This window comes from Anser brachyrhynchus, assembly GCF_964034855.1.
Source record: "Anser brachyrhynchus genome assembly, chromosome: 5".
Lineage (NCBI taxonomy): Eukaryota > Metazoa > Chordata > Aves > Anseriformes > Anatidae > Anser > Anser brachyrhynchus.
The window spans coordinates 23,888,358-23,902,834 of NC_137699.1; the positions used below are offsets into that span (position 1 = coordinate 23,888,358).

Here is a 14,477-nt window from a genome sequence, read left to right on the forward strand (position 1 = left end):
CACTGGACAGAGTTTTCACAGCCCTCTTGTTGCTTTAATATTTGTATGAGCAAAAAGGGAATATGAGGATCCCCCAAACAATTCCAGCTTCACAGGTTCTCTCTTCTGTACTCTTTATCTTGGGTAGGAGAAATTCCTTCCTCCTTTTCTCTTCCAAATAATCTAGCCTCATTCTTCTGTTGGATGCTAAAGGAAATATATATTTTCAAAGGAAATGGAAAGATCTAAGAATTCGAATCAAGTTATTTCATAAATGCTGTGGTAATTGAAATATAAATATCAAAATGTACCTTTTAGAAAGTACCTCATTTTATCACAGATTTTGGGTCAGTTGTTTAATTGCTAAAATGTGTGAGAAAATTAATATGTTAAATTTGTTGCTTTTCTTTTTTACTAGATATACCAGCAGGTAACAACCTCACTTTACCCTGAAGACATCATTCATTGCAAGATACTTGCCTTTGAGCATGGGGACTTATAACAGTGTAAAATCAGCAAGGAACCTTACTACTCATCTCTGAAAGAACATACCGTAAAAAACATGAAAATTAATATCCATTTTTGTATTCAAAGCTTATATTTTGTTTGCAGTTCGTTTCCTCACTGGAAGCTGAAAGCAGCCAAATATGAAGTCCTAACCTTGGCAAGGGCATTTACACAGGAGGATCTTTAACAGTTTGAGGAAGTGACTTCATTATATTACACTACTTTTAAGTTTTCATCTATCCTGAAGAACATTCTTGGCCGTCATTTAAATCATGTCAAACTCTGCCACCCCATACAGCATCTGTAATAACCCTGTCCATGAACAAGAACTTCACTGAAGTGGTATGGTTACTCCACAGACACCTTTAGGGACTCCACAAGAATAATATAAATACACTTCACTTCTCTGTGAAGACAGACAACATTTCACCTGGAGTTCCTTACTATTATCACTTCAGACTATCAGAATGAAACCATGTGTGTCATTTCTCTAATATTTTTAGTGCCTAGTTTAGCTATCCTTCTGGCAGACATGCTGACATTTTATAGTCAAATTATATGAACACATGCATGTATAGTTTTCTTTAACTAGAAAAATATTTATTTCTGATTACTGGGATTTAACGTATTAAAGTACAGTGAAAGATAATTCTTGCCTTGGTGCTTATAACCTCTCTACAGCTAGCTTGCTGCTGAAACTAGCATAATAATATGGGTAAGCTCAGGGTCCAAAAGTCTCCTGGGAAGTTTGGCTGCTGGTTTAATTTTGATCTAATTGAGCATTAATGTTGATTCTCACAATAAGACTTACAGTAAGAAAAATATCTGACTGATGTCCATTACATATGATGTGTGTCTTTATTTGATAAGCATAAATTGCATTGCACTACCATAAAATTATTTACTTTTATCAAATCTTACTAGCCTCCCCAGGCATTAAGAAATATGTTGTGGTAGCAGTTACTTACCCTGCAAAAACAGAAATCTTTAAGCAGACACACCGTGGTTTTCTATTTATTTATTTATTTATTTATTTATGTTATATAATCCTGTAACAACTAACATTTGCAATGTTAAGGGGAAAAATGGTTTCAAGGGTATCAACATTTATAAATATCTCGAAATTACATGTTTAGTATGAAAAGCTAAAATAAGATCTCTTTTTCTTTATGGAAATGACTTTTGTGCTCACATAACTAGTTCTGTATCCAGGACTGAAAAAGCAAAGCTTTTCATATGTTTAAATATCTTTAAATAGTATAGGAGTGGGTAAAATGGATAATAATGAAGTCCCTGGACAGACACATAGGTGCAACTACTCTTTGTTTATTTAGAGCTTTTCCTACCAACAGTTCTCATGTTAGGTTATTCACAGGAGGAAGGTGGAATTCTGTCCACATTCACAAACTGCAGGGGACAGGAATGAGTCTGAAATACACAGTGTTGTAGGATACCCAGAGATTTTATGACAACGTCTAGTGTCAGTTTCTGTTTTATTCTAATAAATTTTCTCCAGATAGTTTTCAGCAAGTGTTAATTCCTCAGGTTGCAAAACCAGTAGCACTGTAAGAGAGGTAAAGAGAGGATAACAGTCTATTCAGAGCCTTCAGATTCTTTTCCATCTTGTTTAATAAACACAGAAACACCATAGAACTGTGGGTGAGATCAAAGGTCTAATTCAAAAGGAGTGTTTTAGTAATCCCTGTAAATTTTGGATGGGGCTCTTAAATATTATTTTGTTTTTCTGGACATGTATGTCCTTTAGATGATAATGTTTGTGGCCCTGTGCATTCTATTTCACTAGAATCATGGAATGACTTTGCACAACCAAATTAAAGAGTTGTGGAAATACAAAAAAAAAAAAAAAGAACAAATCACAGATGAGTTTTCCTGATTTAGGGAAGCAGGTATTTTTGTTTCAGATTTCCACTTGGCATATATTGTCTTGATGCCTAAAACTGCCTTGTAGGCAATAAAGAAGGATAGGTTTCTGTAGTCTGTGACTGAAAATATGATTTATTCATTATACTCAAGAATTTAAAAGAAAAACTGAAATGTAAAATTTCCTATAATTTATGAATGATATCACTTTGTCCATATTATTTTTTGACCATGCAGCAATGGATAAGGTCAAGGTAAGTTGTCAACAGCAGTGAGAAAAAAAAATTAGAGGTTTATCATTTGTTAAAATCTTTCACATGCTATGCTTTTTGATGTTGAACACAGAACTGTCAGGTTCTGAAATATTTAGGTGTTAGGGGTTTTCAGAATTAGTTTCCTCCTAACACAGTTCTGACACTCAGAATCCCAATTCATTTATTCTATTGGATTATCTCTTAGCATTTTCATCATTCTACTATTTGAACGCTTTACAAATACTACTAATTTAAGCTTTAACCTACTAGAAGTCTGGAGATTCTGTCACAATTCTTTAGTTTCATCAGGACTAAAAGCAGTAGACAAAGTAGTAGTAAAGCACCATTGAAACTCTACATTTCAAATGACAAAATATAAGCTGTAGTATTCTTGATCAACTTTTGGGTTTCTGGGTGAATCTTAAGTGATATATTATTTATACATGTATATATGTATGAGTGAGTGATTGAGTGAATGAGTGAGCAAGTGAGTGAGTGCAAGCACGACTTCAAGAAGCAATCTTCAGCTGTAAAATGACTGCTGAGGTCAATGCATGCATTGAAGACTTATAAAGCTATCCATTTAAAACTGTTTAGAGATTCAGCTTCATCTGATGCAATACAAAACAAAATGCAAGTCTTTCAAGTCACATTTCTTCAACTGTAAACTCAGATCTAGATTATCACTAAGAACTGTTGTTTTAAAAATCCCTTTATATTTCTGGCCCTCTTTCATTTCTATCTTGTAAATGTGTTTGAATTTGTCAGCAAAATGGTAGAGATTCTTTTCACTTTAAACAAAGTGCTGAACAAGCACACAGGCAGTCACAAACTTCAATGCTCATGCTAGCTCTTCCATCATTTCATATAGTCATTGCAATCAGATGTTGATGTACATGCTCTAAAATCTCTGGAATGGTGATCATGTATTTATGAGCAATGAAGCAATGAGTCTATCCAGATGGCAATAATTCAAGTATTTCAGAGAATTTTCGACATTAAAGATCAATTTATAAATCATATGATTTATGTTGAGTTTGGACTCTTGCATGTTTTCCCAGAATATATGATGCTCTGAACTGAAGTTCATTTGAAAGTCTTATTAAACACTGATTTATTCCTAATGATGCAAGCCTTTTACACAGGTACAAACACATAAACATGCACACAAAGTATAGGATTTCTTTTAAGTACTAAATATCAAAATGTTAAATTTGAATATTTGTCTGAATTATTTTCCTTTGTTTGGGATTCCCAGTGTCTATAAAATAATAACCTTTCTCTACAGAAAAACAGAAACCTTGTTAGTAATTCATTTTCCAAAGTAAAAATCAAATCATATTTCCTCTGAATATTAAACATTGTTTCATGATGTTTATGGAAGCAGGCAATTATGCAAGAATCCCATATTAATTTACAACTATATGTTTATAGCAATATATGTAATATGTACATATATAAATACTTTTTTTTTTTTTATGCAGACCCATTTTTGATACCATAAATGTGAACTTAGCTTTACTCATAGCAGTAATGTTTCTGATAGTTTCAGTGGGGCAGGGTCAGGTCTATAAAGCACTTCTACAGAAGAAACTTGTCTAATAGAGAAGTTCAAAATCTTCCACTCTTGTTTCCTGCTATTTCTGAGCATTTATTTCATCTGGTTTTGAATCATTTGGCAAATTGGTAATTTTTTGTTTTCATGATGTATTTTTATTTTTATCTTATTTCCTTACATAGGACACTTTAAAGTAACATTTGATCATGTCTTGGAAAGTAAAGTTTAAAATTCTCTGCTACTTTTCCTATTCTCCCTCCTTCCCCATGCCCCCTCAATTCCTGCTATGCATTTCCTCACCATATACATGAAATATCCAGAGATGCAAGGTCTTAATGATAAAAGCAGAATCCACCAAGAGAGAATGACTCACTGGAGTGTTTAGTACACCAGTCCTACTCCAAGATCTGCACCACTGGAATGGCATTCAGGGAATGTATTTATTTTATGTGTGCATCCATAATACATTAGAACTATGGTCTTGTTTGAAAAGAAAAATCCAAATTAAGTTAAGTAATTTTTGGAAAGTGGTGGTAAAGACAGCTGTCTGTTTTATTTTGAAACTGTAACTGTATAAAATATGTATATACTTCAAACATCTGTTACATCCTTTCTTATTTTATAGTACCTGTCCCATATCTGATGATTTTTTGCCTAAAATACTTACACAGACATGCACAATTAGATATTTTGGACAGTAAGGGAGAGGAAGAGACATACAACATAATGAACAAGATTATTACATATCCTGTGAGCTCTGGTTTTCAGAGGCTTCGTTAGGGCTGCTAGTTTTAAAGGGAATTGTGAAGAGAAAACTATGCAGGTTTTTGTTGTTGTTGTTTGTTTGTTTGTTTGTTTTTCATTTTGAAACTCTAATAGAACAGCAGTCCAAATAGACAACTGAGGAGTGCTCCCATTACAGATATTCTTACAGTACAGGTGAATTTTGTGAGGGAAACATTCTTTGTCATTCAAAGGTAGCAGATTATATGGCTTCTTAAATGCAGTCTCATTTGCTTTGGTTTAGTCAAATTTATATATTTTTTCAAACTGAGGTTGACCTACATACCTATACAAGGAGGATTTGATTGAGTTTAAGAAGCAGCCAAATGTGACTGTTATTCAACTACGTGTTCAACTACAACTAAAAAAACCACCACCAACAACAAACACAGTGTTAAAAGGAAGATAAACTTAGCTACACCAGCTGCAACACTTGAGTATCTTGTCACGTTTGATTCCCTCATGTGAGTATATCCTCAAGCCACAGCTGCAACTACATAAATTATTTTCACTTATAGAAATTATAGCTAAACAGTTTCCTTATGACCTGCTTAAAATATAGACATTGTCTGAGAACAACTTCTTCCATTATTTTGTTTTCACAACCATAGATTATTAAACCTATATTATCACTGTGCATTATACATTCTAGAGCATGGATGTGTCATAGACAGTATTTTCCCTCTTGAATGTTATAGTCATTCATGAGTTTGTATTTGAGATGTTTTCAGATAAATAGTTTCTAATGTACTTGTACATGGATGTTCTTACTTTCATGACCCTTTTCCTCACTGGAAAACAGTTTCTGATGCAAAGCTCTGTGCAAATGATATCTAGCATGATTGCAGTATGACTCATACTGTCAGCTTTGCTCAAGGAATACACCTGGAGAGTAAATAAAGAAGGGTGCTAAGAGACAGATGCTATAAAAGGAAATATGCATAAAAAGGGAGGGATAAGACATAAAAACAGTGTGTACAGTATGTATATATCACATATACATTTGTACAGTTTTGATGAATTTTTATAGTTTTGATATTTTTAGGGAATATAGTTTGATAGTATTAGGGAGACAGAGTTTGAGAACATGTTAAGACATTTCAGAGAAAGCATGAGACATTTTGAATGCAAGACTGGACAAATAAAGAGAGCCTTTGTGAATAGACTGTGAAAAAGTATCAGTTAACCCCTCTGCTTTTAAGAGATTAAGTTGCTAGTATATTGAACAAAGAGAAGACGGTAGATAGAACAGAACCCAGGTGAACTCAAACTTCTCTAGAAATGTTTCTGAAACAGTTGTTTTTTAGGTTTCCTGGAAGACTCTGAAGCCACAAATACCAAAGGAAACAATAAAGAAGGAAAGTATAATCAAATACTTCAGATTTTATCCAAATTAAAAATAAATACTAGCTCATATAAAAGACTAATACGGTTATTTTCTGTATCAGACAACAATTCCATCAGCTCCAGAATCCACAGGAGTCTTAGTGAATTCCTTCTACGTTAGAAGCAATCCCACACTGATCTTATCCATAGATTCATTTGTCAAGTAAATTTTTCTGAATTAAATTCTTTTTTTTTTTTTTTTTAACCTTCTCTGCAAGTGCAAAGGGGAGGTTATTTTTACTGAGTAGCTCATAATAGTTACAATATGTGGTCAGTCCTCCATCCAGGTCTTCCTGAGCCAGGCAGCTTCAAGCGCTTTTTTCAATATCAGATTGTGAGTGATGATGCTTCAGTAGATGGCTGACTTTATATTGATCAAAGAAGTCTTTACAGCTTTGACTATCCAAATGAGGGAGAAAGAATCAGTGATTGAGAAATCATCCAGAATACATCAATGTTATAGAAAGGCATATGTTCAGTCTAAAAAGTAGGCACATAAAAAAGCAAAAATATATTGGGTCTGCAGAGCTCAGGTAACAACGCACGTCATTTTCGAGAGGAAAATAACTAATGAGGGGCACATTCTCATCTTCAGTACATCACAGAGGCTGGCATTCAGAGGGCATTTAAAGATCCTGATAATTCAAAAATAAATACTCTCTGTGAAAGTTTCTATTATGTTGACATATAAAGGTATTTATACCATTCAGTGCAACTCAAAGCACTTTGGCAAGTACTGTGTAAATTACATATCTGTAGATGGAGTGACTCTCGCGGTCACACAAAACCACTAATATTATATATACTTTGAATTATTTCTAATTCAAGCATGACCACTGGCCCTTTGCCACTTAATGTATGACATTAGTTTTACATCTCCTCTCAATAATAGGAGCTCCAATTATGCAGCATCTTCGTGTAATGAAATTTACCATCTTTAGTGTGAATCTAAATTATAGTTCTGAATATTTAACCTGCAGGAATTTGGTCTGGAGCTGTTCCACTGCACCACATCTCTATATAGCTCAAATATATCTAAAATCAATGGAACAAAAGTCTGAATATGTTTGAATATTGCAAATCTAATACTACAGCTGGTGAAACTCAGAGGTTTTGGGACTCAGTCCAAAGACTGCAAAGGCTAGTAGAAAGATTCTGAAATGTTTCAGAAGTCTAATCCACAATCTATTTAATTCTTACAGGGTGTTATGTCCTGATTTCTACTGTAAATACATAAATTGCTGATGATTCACTCAGAATTAGTTACACGTTCACTTGAAATCTGGCCTTCACTAGCACGGACCCTTTTCAGAAAACTTGACTTGAGTTTTCATTTAGTTAAACAGACAAGATTTCTGACTATATGTTTCAGAATATGCTTGTTTTGTTTTTTAAACTTTCACTCGATATAGACCCACCAGGTTCAAAGCACAGCTGAACAGAGGAAACCAACAGATGCAGCAGTTTGCAAATCAGTTTCTGAGCTCTTCTTTGAATTCTTCTCGAGGTTTGGGGCACTTTGTCAGAGATCTGTGACCACCTGGGAACCCTCAAGAGGAAGGTGAGGTTGCCTGCTGCTACCAGCTAAGGCTAAGGATAAAGAGTAGTTCTAGCAACTTCTGACAAACTCTGTCAGCTGTCCTTAAGAAAAGGGTGTCCACAGTCTTTGTACTAGCTGAACCCCAATTAGGGAGTGTCAAAAACCTCCCTTTTAATCTGTGCCTGGAAGTGGTCTATATAAGAGACAGACCAAGCACTCAGTCAACAGATGTAGCAGTTTGTACAAAAGGGTATGAGGAAGAAGTCTGAAAACTTTCTCTCCCTGGCACATGCATCCTTAGATTTAGTGTTCATAGGGCATGGTCCCCAGACAGCAGTAGCTTTTCCTTTACTAATAGGCTCTTGGACCTAGATGGGCTTTGGAAAGACAATGCAGCTCCACAAGTCTCATGCTGTAGGGATTGAATGGGACCACTTACTGACGCTGGAGAATGTGAATTTTTTGTCTGCAGGAGGTGGTCAGTTGCTGAGCAGCTGTACTATCAAGTCAAAGAGCTGTGGGAGGAGGTAAGCAGACTGTGTAACATTACAGAGGATTAGAAAGAGGTCAATTGGATCTTCTCCGAGACCCTGCATCTTCAAGAGGCCAAACCTTTATCTGCAGTGGAAGGTGATGAAAAACCTCTGTCTATGAAGTCAGTCCTTTATAGTCAAGTAAGCTTTCACTTCACCTTCTAAGAAAACTTACAAGATTACTTGGCAGCAATGTTCCTGGCTTGTATAACACTAACAATTTATGTTAGATCACTTGCTTTAACATGCAAGTATTGGAAATCCACATAGCAGCTAAATCTGTTAGAATGTGGATTTCTGCTCTATGCCATAGAAAAGTGTAATAGCAGTCCCCAATGTCCCAGAAATTTATTTTCAGGTTCAGAAGTAAATATATGGAGAACACAATGGAAATGACTGATGTGCTTCATTCCACTGCCAGACATTGAAGTAAATGGAAATGCCAAGGAGAGCTTCAAGTTCTTCGTCTTAAAGGAAGAAGAGGGAAACATTTGGGTGCTTAGATATAGCTGAAATTCTTAATCATTTCCCAGTTGCTACTGAAATGAAGTCTCTCTAGGGAGCATAAAGATATGGGAGGATATGTCTGCCTGAGGAATTCTAACACAACTGTACTGCCTGTAAAAACTGATGTATAGAAGAGCAGAAGGAGCTAATAAGAGGCATGATTTCCACAAATCTACAGTGAGAATGAATAACTAACTACACAGTAAGTTTCAGCAAAATACAGGCACAGCTGTTTGAAAATTGGCATTTCCCATCTTCATCATATCAACAGATGTCAGCTTTCATTAAGCAGCAGCTTGAAAGCCCTAAATAATAAGAGGCTGAAATATCAAGGGTCTACATTATTATCTGTCTTGTACTCTTTGACTGCCAAGCATTTCCAGTGCAGGCTATAACAAGCAGCTGAATGAGCTAACCTTCACTATATTTTCTTGAGAATTAAACAAAATGACACTAAAGGCAACCTTGTAAAAAGAACTTCAAAATTTGAGATGATTTAGAACCTGAGTACTCCTCCGAACAGACTTCTTTCTGTTAGAAGGCAACCTTATTGAAGGTGAAGCTCCATGCATACCCTTGGGCAGGGTAAAGACTTTGACTCCCCAGTCTGAACTGGGGCCCAGAATCCAACAGCCTGTGCTGTTGAACTTTAAACAAGGTAATCAACAATAAATTGTTTTGCCCAGTAAAGCATTTTATTTTATTTTATTTTATATTATTTTATATTTTATTTTATTCAACCTGATATTATGAAAGCTTTTCTCATCCTGTGGCTTATGTAACTTGTTTTACATCAGAAATGGTAAATCTGTTTGATAAAGTGATATATTTTTATTTGTTTGTTTTTTTCTTTTTCATGTATCCTGCATGCAGTAAAATTGAAGTTGTTAATGAGTCTGGTAAAGTTGAAGCTTATGATTTAAAAAAAAATATGTATATATATAAAGTACTTTTGACAAAGAAGGATCATTATTCACTTCTGTAATATCAGGAAAAAAAAAAAGAAAAATATTTTAAAATGCGTCCTCTTTCATTAGTGATACACACAGCATATATAAGTTTCCATTTCCATTTTTTTCTTAGTTTCAGGAGTATTTTCTTATTTTGAAGGAGTATTTGATGACAAGTGCTGAAGAATGTTGTTTCAGTCTTATAAGGAAATACTTATACACATCTTTTTTGAACACAGACACTGATCAGTCTGTTAAATTACTCCAGTTGCTTTACTTTTCAGCTTAAATTTTTCAAGGTAATTAATATTTGACTTGTTATTCTACTCAGTTTCTTCTCCTTGGTTGTGTTGCTTATATCATTTTTATTAGTGACATTGCCTACTTTTGTCTGTTATTGGGATGTCACACATTCCAAGTCATGACTTCACTAGAAGAGTAAGTAGGAGGATGAAATGTACTGGAAAGTCAAAAAAGAAAAAGTAATTTTGACAAATTTCTGGATGCATTAACAGTGTATGTTTAACTGTTATGTACCTCCTAATGTAGAGAAGAATAACCTATCCCCTAGTTAATTCAGTATGTCCTTCCTTCCTGTGGTCAATTCTGTCTACTTTCTGAAAGTCTGTTTTACAGATATTGCCATGAGTCTCCCCTTCCCTAAGAAAAGTAGTAAGAGTAATGGCAGTTTGGGAAGTATCAGATGATAAAACAAAGATAAAAAGAGATAGGAGAGGTAATTATGACTTGGGAATTCACAGTGGCTATACTGCATTGTGCAGAAGTTCACTGAAGTTAGAAGTGGTTATTTTCAAGCTCCCAATGCATTTAGGGTATCTTAGAATTTAATGGGCTACTATGAAAAAAAAAATGGTGTGAAAAGAAAAACTGTTGTTTTTTGTTTGTTTATTTTCCTAAATTGATGTTTTCCCTCCTCCTGAGCACCAGCTAAAGGGACATAGAGGAGACATGGCTAAAAAAAATACCTACAAAGTCACTAAAATGACATTTCCTTGTTCATTCAATAATAATCTTTTTACTTTGCTTCATTTAAATTAGGTAATCTGAAAAATATTGCATATTGAATGAGCTAAAATGCTTAGATTAATTCAATAAGAAATGATGTGTGATAAAAAGCACAGGTATCTTTTTGACAGGCACATACATACGAGAAACCATATAGGATTATCTAACATAGGTAGTCTGCTTTGAGCTGGTTTGCTAGTGATAATTCTAATTCTTTCTTTCACACCCAAACAGGGAATATCCATTCCAGGCTAATTTGCCTTCTTTGAGTTGCAAACCCCAAGTGTATTCTAGCTTTAGCACAGACTTAATTCATTCCAAAGTGCATACTTTATGTGGGAATTGTGTATTTAATCAACCACGGTAGTCTGAAATTCTGCAATAACCTGTATTAGAATAGATACCATGAAAAAAAAAAAGGCAAAATTGTCTTGTCATTTTTAAGTCCCTGGAATGTTTTTTTCATTTGTTCATTGTATGGACACATTGTATATGACACATCAAAGTTGAATAACTTATATAACAAAATAAAGACAACAAGGTCAGAGGAGATCTATGATTTTTACAACAGGGAATATGATAGTGTGTTAGACATATTCTGGAATATTAAGGAGTTTTTTTTTTTCTTCTAACTTTTCAGTGTAGGCAAAGAAGCTCAATGATGTGAGAAGAGAAATTATATTCTAGAAAAAAAAATAATAATAATATAGAAACTTTGCTAGGTAAGAATTAACTACTTTCTTTTTTCTTGGGATTTTCTGTTTACCTCAGGAAAGGAATGTTCTATGAGGTTGCCTTAGCAACATTACCCTTTAATAATTGCATTAGTCAGAAAAATGAAAAGCCCTCAAAATACTATAGAAAATCAGAGTGCCCACAAAAAGAAAATCATCACCTATAGAAAGGCCTATTTTTACCATATCTTAGGTGTTCTCCTTCTCAGACAGTCTTTGGTAGCTGCCTATTGTTACAGATGTTCCCTGTATGTGGACAAGTGCAACATTCCATACTGTGTATCCTTTATCTGAATTCATTGTTGAGTGGCACAAAATTCAGGGACTGAGATGCATTTCTTCAGTCTTACCTTTATACAATTTTTACCAGGAGGAAGCTGGGAAGGTACAGTGCTTCAGGAATGTTTTTCTCATTGCCTCTACATGAAGATGAAAATCTGAAGGGAAAACCTGTTGGAAAAGGTAACAGAGGAACATGGCAATATCTTTTAGACTTTGATATTTAAAATGTTCACATGAACACTATATAAGCACTAACGGTAGCTCAGAAATAATGTCATGGTGACCAGCACTTGATGACGCAGGTATATTACTGCAGATTGCCATCAGTTCAGGATCAGAAATCATGAGCTGATAGGCCAGTCATTCTTTACATAAATCAGTGCCAGACATTAATTTTGAAGGACTATATGTGTCTCTATAATTTTAAGTGCTGCAAGACTGAGGCACAGTAAGAAATGCTATATTTGCTTATGCAACTGATTTTTCTTAGTGAAACCACATTGACAATACTGAAAGCTTTCTCTCGTTTCTGCTTTTCAGTCTCTGCGTTTTATAATCACAGTGAAACAGGAACATAATATTTTATACCTCGCTTATTTTGTCCTTTTCCATTCTGCAAAAATGGATTCTCCCCCTCCCCATCCCCCACCCCAGGTCATGGAGAATGGACTACATTCACAACGGAATATTTACCTACCTGTTTTTTAAAGAATGATCAACAATGATACAAATGGTATTCTGGAAACAAGGTTTGTTAGGTTACTTGAGTCCCCTTTGCCATCATCTATAAAGCTATTTTTTTCTCAGTGAGAAAACTACTGGCATGATATACATTACAGCAAGAATGGCTCAAAGCCTTGTTATTTTAGGTTAAGGCTGTGGTTATATAATGCAGGTTTTCATGAAATATAGATTATGCTAAGATTCAATTTTTTTTCAGGTACTAGGATCAGAAGCTAGAATATTTGATTTTTTCTGTTGTTGTTAGCCTTTTTGATTTGTTAAAGAGACAAACGTTATGACAGCTTCGTAAGATGTGTGAATACTACCATTCACAAGCAGGCAAACAACATAATTTTAAAGTAAAAGCTTAGATAAATGGCGCACCTTAGTGTTTGTGAGCATTCACTAGAATTTTCCATCCTAACAAATTATTTATCAATTGTATTTTTTTTCTGCTGACCAGTCACATAAATATGTTTGATCACAGTTATTTTCCAGAAATAGCTGCCGCTCATACTGTAGTGTTTTACCTACAAATAACAACGTCAGTATATGAATGTGTATTTACAGGTCAGATTCAAATAAAATACTTCATGGCACAAGGTAATGTGTGGAGTTTAAGAAATAAAGATCTCACATAGCTTCAGAAGACTTGGAGGGCTTAAAGAAAACAGTGTTGGAATGTTTTCAAAAGGTCATCTATTTCATCTCATTATGTCATGAATATGTAAATTCTCCCTAGGTACTTTTATGACAGTTTCTTAAGATTTCCAGGTTATGCAAGAAGCACAGGACAATAATAAAATAAATGGGATATACTTTATATCTAAAAGCTGCTAATTTTAAAATATTTACTTGCTCTCTAAAGAGCACTGGAATTTACAAAGTGTAAATTAATTGCTATTAGCATTAGCATCAATTTTATGGAAAAACAAACAACATCAAACCTGGAAACTCAAGACTACTGCTGGAGCTGTTCAAGGCAAAAAAACATAGAGAGAGAAGATGAAAACAAATGAAGTCTCAAATTCCTCTTTTAACATTTTTTAGATTTTCTTTTAGATAATTGACAAATAAGACTATTTTGGAGTACTCTTAAAATAGTTTTTAAGGTATTCACAGTGTTTAACTTGATACTCAAGTACTTGGTAAGAAAAAAAAAATGTTAGTTGGAGAAAATTTGCATAGCTCTGCACTGTACTTTATTTAATGTGTGTATGGTGGTTTCACACCGATGGCTAGCTAAACTACACCATTCTCTCATTCCACCTCATCTAAGGAACGAGGGGTGAAAACATGATGAAAAAGTTCTCAAGAGTTGATACAAAGACAGGGAGATACTTCCCCAGTTATTGCCACGGGCAAAACAGACTCAGCATAGGGAAATTAATGTAATTTGTTGCCTATTACTAACAAACTAGAGCAGTGAGAAACTAAAAACAAATTAAAAACACCTCCCTCCCATCCATCCTCTTCTACCTCTTCCCCTCAACCTGCTCAGGGGAATGGGGGCTGCAGTCAGTCCCTAATGCTTTGTTTCTGCAGCTCCTTCACGGTCATCGTCTGCCCCTGCTCCACTGTAGGGTCCCTCTTTCCGGATGCCATCCTTCCTGAACTGATCCTGCAAGGGATTTCCACAGGCAGACCCCACACCATGGGGTCCAATCTGTCAGGAGCAAAGTGCTCCAACATGGGGCCCCCACGGGCAGCAGCTCCTGCCAGATCACCTGCTCCTCCATGGGCTGCAGGGGAACTTCTGCTCCAGCGCCTGGAGCACCTCCTGCCCTCCTTCTTTCAAAGAATCATAGAATATCCCGAGTTGGAAGGGACCCAC

General features: G+C 35.0%; 2 long non-coding RNA genes across 4 annotated transcripts in view; one reads left to right on the forward strand and one right to left on the reverse strand.

Moving 5' to 3' along the window:
• The window catches only part of LOC308195691, a 767,404-nt gene that overhangs the window by 676,445 nt on the left and 76,482 nt on the right, over nucleotides 1-14,477 (reverse strand). The gene's annotated exons all lie outside the window — the stretch shown is intronic.
• Nucleotides 7,918-9,554, forward strand: LOC308195692. Of its 2 annotated transcripts, none has more exons than XR_013951740.1 (2): nucleotides 7,918-8,562; nucleotides 8,780-9,554. It is a non-coding gene; the product is annotated as an uncharacterized lncRNA (long non-coding RNA). The 2 variants fall into 2 exon arrangements; XR_013951741.1 differs by having other exon boundaries at nucleotides 7,918-8,415.